The 5,452-nt window shown below is 44.4% G+C and overlaps 1 pseudogene; it reads right to left on the bottom strand.

Annotated features, from left to right (window-relative positions):
• Window positions 1-2,393: 2,393 nt before the first annotated feature.
• LOC117521861 lies at window positions 2,394-3,919 on the bottom strand (annotated as a pseudogene).
• Window positions 3,920-5,452: the final 1,533 nt, after the last annotated feature.

The raw sequence follows: 5,452 nt of genomic DNA on the forward strand, positions 1-5,452 counted from the left end.
AGACGTGATTCATCACTTCACAGAACATAACCTCCGGTCTTTCACTGAGGTACAGTTATATGCAAAGTTTGGGCACCCTGATAATTCATTATTTCCTTTATAAATCATTGGTTGTCTGTATCAGAAATTTCAGTTAAATACGAGTATATCATATAGCAGACAAACACACTGATATTTGAGAAGTGAAATGAAGTTTTTAGTATTTACAGAAAGGGTGCAATAATTATTTAAACAAAATTAGCCAGGTACATAAATTTGTGGACCTTTGTCTTTTTTATTTGAATGCATTTAGCACTAATTATTGGAACACAAAATTGGTTTGGTAAGCTCACTGACCCTTGACCTCCTTACACAGGTGAATCCCGTCATGAGAAAGGGTATTTAACACTCCTACTCCCAAGGCGCTGCCAAATGGCAGCTGCACTCCCTGGATTTACATCTTACATCTCAACGACCCCCTTTCATGAGCTAATACACAGTAGCACCTTATTCAGCTTGCGCATTTGTCCTCTTTGTGTCAGCAAAATAAAAAATAGTTTCAGTTGCATTTGTAAGAAGTAACTCTAAAGACAGAACCCAAGTACATAAGAAAAAAACAGATGTTTAGTTATAAAGAATAAAATAAACTTTTCAACTTTATCAGATTCTTTGACCATAAAGACATACCCATAGCTTTAGGAATGATATTTGTACCACTATTACGTCAATAGTTATTATGCTAATGTTTTGTTATTTCTATATTATTATTATTTCTATTGTTACCAGGTGACATTTGACCTAGTTTGTTTGAACGCACCTGGCACTGCCACATCTCCTTTCTGTGAACTTGTTACAAAAAACACAACACTTAGTAGAAGAAATTTAGATTCAAGATTCAAAGCTTTATTGTCATATGCACAGTACTTTGCTGCCCACACTGGGTGTCCAAAATATCTTATATGCTCTGTGCTATAAAGCTTAGCCATCTCTGCATTTCTCAGTCAACAGAGTGAGTATGTGTTGTGAGCTGGCTTTCCAGCACTTGCACATTCTGATCTAATGGCCCCCATGTACATAACAAAATGTGGCCTAATGAGATGTAAAGTACCCAGTGCTGCCATTTGGCAGCGCTTGGTAGATAGAGGAGTAGTGTAGTGCTGCCATTTGGCAGCGCTTGGTAGATAGAGGAGTAGTGTAAAAATGCTGGTAATAGCAGTGTTAAGGTGGTCATTTGCAAATGTTTCCCCTCTTTGCATCTCTTCTAATGACTGGCAACATGGGAGCCTCTAAACAACTGTCAAATGACCTGAAAACAAAGACTGTTCAACATCACGATTTAGGGGAAGGATACAAAAAGCTATCTCAGAGATTTCAGCTGTCAGTTTCCACTGTGAGGAACATAGTGAGAAAATGGAAGACCACAGGCACAGTACTAGTTAAGGTCCGAAGTGGCAGGCCAAGAAAAATCTCAGATAAGCTGAAGCTAAGGATGGTGAGAACAGTCATAGTCAACCCACGGACCTGCTCCAAAGACCTACAACATGATCTTGCTGCAGGTAGTGTCTCTGTGCATCGTTCAACTATACAGCACACTTTGCACAAAGAGATGCTGTATGGCACTGTAATGCAGAGGAAGCCTTTTCTGCATACACACCACAAACAGAGTCACTTGAGGTATGCTAAAGCACATTTGGACAAGCCAGCTTAATTTTGGAATAAGGTGCTGTGGACTGATGAAACTCAAATTGAGTTATTTGGACATAACAAGGGGCGGTAGGCATGGCTGAAAAAGAACACAGCATTCCAAGAAAAATGCTTGCTACCTACAGTAAAATTTGGAGGTGGTTCCATCATGCTGTGTGGCTGTGTGGCCAGTGCAGGTACTGGGAATCTTGTTAAAGTTGAGGGTCACATGGATTCCAGTCAATATCAGCAGATTCTTGAGAACAATGTTCATGAATCAGTGGCAAAGTTGAAGTTGTGCCGGGGCTGGATCTTTCAACAAGACAACGACCCTAAACACTGCTCAAAATCTACTAAGGTATTCATGCAGAGGAACAAGTACAATGTTCTGGAATGGCCACCTCTTTCCCCAGACCTGAATATTATTGAAAATCTGTGGTGTGATTTTACACGGGCTATCCATGGTCGGAAACCAACAAACCTGAGATGTTTTGTAAAGAAGAATGGCCCAAAATACGTTCAACCAGAATCCAGACCCTCATTGGAAGGTATAGGAAGCGTTTAGAGGCTGTTATTTCTGCAAGAGGAGGATCTACTAAATATTGATGTATTTTTTTCTGTTGGGGTGCCAAAATTTATGCACCTGCCTAATTTTATTTAAAGAATTATTGCACACTTTCAGTAAATCCAATAAACTTCATTTCACTTCTCAAATATTACTGTGTTTGTCTGCTATATGATATATTTAACTGAAATTGTGACAAACAACCAATGACTTATAAAGGAAAATCATGGAAATCATCAGGGGTGCCCAAACTTATACATACAACTGTAACAGTCACACTGATGGTCCCTATTTTATCATTATATTCAACCTCTTTCACATCAGCACAAATATGACTTAGCACTATAAAAAAGCTGCCTGGCATGGGTAGGTGTTGAAATGGTGAGGTTTACATAGGAGGAAGATTTTCATCACTGTGCAGTACAGTTTCCCAAAAGGTCCCGAGGTCTTCTCTTTGACCCATGGATCTGTGGCTGCTGTCCAAAGGTCATAGATGTCCTCCACATGACCATGTGAGGTCATCATCTGATTATAGATACACAGATGATAGGGTGCCTTGCCCTCTCCTGAGAAAAACGCATGTTCCTGCGGTGACACGCTGACAGCATTGGCGCAGATGCCCATGAACACATCATCGATGTAGAGAGTGGCGTTCAGAGTCAGTGTGGCCTGGTAGATTTTCTCTGCTACATCCCTGGAGATCACGTACCCTGCCCCAGCTGTGTAGTCGGGTAGGACATCCACGGGTACATTTCAAAAGGAACGTAGTACTTGCTATCCTTGCTGCGGATGGGAGGCGCTCCTCTGTGCACGCGACCGATCCAAAAGTCCATGACGTCTTTCCTGCTCATCTCCTGCAGGTAACTCACCAGGTTGGGCATGTGGATGAAAATGTCATCATCTGCAGTCATGAAGAAGCGGGCGTGGCTGCAGCGGCTGTGCATCCAGCGGAACTGCAGGATCAGCTTCAAAGTCAGATTGTGAAACGAATCCAAAAAGTCCTGCTGGCTTCAAATCACCATGAAGATGGTCCTCCTGGATGAGCTCCTTCTCTAAATCTAGCGTGCTCCTCTTGCTCCACATAGGAACTCCTTCTTGGCTCCAGGGGTTCCTAAGGCAAACACAACCTTGACTGTTCACTCCAGGGTTTGACTGATGTAGATCTCATTCCCCCAGGTGGATCTGATGGCTTTTCGCCGCTCAGTGTTCTCTGGAGATGTTTTGATAAAGAGCAGGAGGAGGACGTCCCTCCCGGCACACTTATCAGGGTGGTCCAGTAGGTAATGGAAGTTGCTGAAGGTCCTTGCTTGCTCGTGTGGGATGGTGAGGCTCTTGTTGATCAGTGCAAAGTGGTTGACAAGGTAACGGTAGGAGTAGGACTTGACGTGGCTGACCACAGTGTTATCAAGCTGCAGCTGCACCCAACAAAACCATAACTAGAGACACAATGAGGCATGTGGTGAAGAGCTGGATATACTGGTAATTGTGCATCCGCCAAAAATGCACAAACATCCTGGAATCTCTTCAGCTGCCCTCTCGTCCAGTGGCCCCAGACTGGTTGGCAGAGGAGAAGAGACGGTGGTGGTCAGGAGTGTAGACAGAGTCCCTCAGAGAAACACTTGGTGTGTCATCCATCCCAGTCTGTTCACATGCATTAGGAGGCATGTGAGGTGTTGGACGTCACTGAGCTTCCTGGGATAACATCCTCCATCCAGACTGAGCCCCTCCAACGGCAGCAGGTCCTCACATGTGAAGCCGTCGGCTCAAGTCATTCGACACCACGAAGCTCCATCCTTGCTGTAAAAATGGAACTTTTGCAACTTTTGCCCTGCAAAAGGAGGAAGGACAAAATGTAAACATTTATTTCACAACACCACCAACCGTCTTCCTTATTTGGAAATGAGATCTTGTCGGAGCTGCTCTGCTCAAATGTCATGTTGAGTCATGTACGAGGTCTGTCAATAAAGTAATGGTCCTTTATTATTTTTTCAAAAACTATATGGATTTCATCATATGTTTTACGTCAGACATGCTTGAACCCTCGTGCGCATGCGTGAGTTTTTTCCCACGCCTGTCGGTGACGTCATTCGACTGTGAGCACCCTTGTGGGAGGAGTCGTCCAGCCCCTCGTCGGAATTCCTTTGTTGAGAAGTTGCTGAGAGACTGGCGCTTTGTTTGATCAAAATTTTTTCTAAACCTGTGAGACACATCGAAGTGGACACGGTTCGAAAAATTAAGCTGGTTTTCAGTGAAAAGTTTAACGGCTGATGAGAGATTTTGAGGTGATTCTGTGGCTTTAAGGACTTCCCACGGTGCGAGACGTCGCGCAGCGCTCTCAGCCGCCGTCGTCAGCCTGTTCAAGCTGAAAACCTCCACATTTCAGGCTCTATTGATCCAGGACGTCGTGAGAGAACAGAGAAGTTTCAGAAGAAGTCGGTTTCAGCATTTTATCCTGATATTCCACTGTTAAAGGAGATTTTTATAATGAAAGACGTGCGGACGGGTCCGCGCGTCGGGACGAAGCCGCCGCGCGCTCCGCCACAGGAAAAACACCTCTGTTGAAAGCCTAAGGACAAGTTGGAACATGTCCTGCCTGTTAAACAATTTCTCATATACTCACTCCACTGAAAGCCATCAAAAGCCGCCTGGATTTTACAAATGGTTATCAACCACGGAGGTGTTTTTCCTGTGCCGCCGCCACCGCGTCGGCTGCGTCCCGACGCGCGGACCCGTCCGCACGTCTTTCATTATAAAAATCTCCTTTAACAGTGGAATATCCGGATAAAATGCTGAAACCGACTTCTTCTGAAAACTTCTCTGTTCTCTCACGACGTCCTGGATCAATAGAGCTGAAATGTGGAGGTTTTCAGCTTGAACAGGCTGACGACGGCGGCTGAGAGCGCTGAGTGACGTCTCGCACCGTGGGAAGTCCTTTAAAGCGACAGAATCACCTCAAATCTCTCATCAGCCGTTAAATTTTCACTGAAAACCAGCTTAATTTTTCGAACCATGTCCACTTCGATGTGTCTCACAGGTTTAGAAAAAGTTTGATCAAACAACGCGCCAGTCTCTCAGCAACTTCTCAGACAAAGGAATTCGACGAGGGGCTGGACGACTCCTCCCACAAGGAGTGCTCACAGGCGAATGACGTCACCGACAGGCGTGGAAAAACTCACACATGCGCACGAGGGTTCAAGCATGTCTGACGTAAAAACATATGAATGA

Source organism: Thalassophryne amazonica, chromosome 12 (genome assembly GCF_902500255.1).
Source record: "Thalassophryne amazonica chromosome 12, fThaAma1.1, whole genome shotgun sequence".
Taxonomy (NCBI): Eukaryota; Metazoa; Chordata; class Actinopteri; order Batrachoidiformes; family Batrachoididae; genus Thalassophryne; species Thalassophryne amazonica.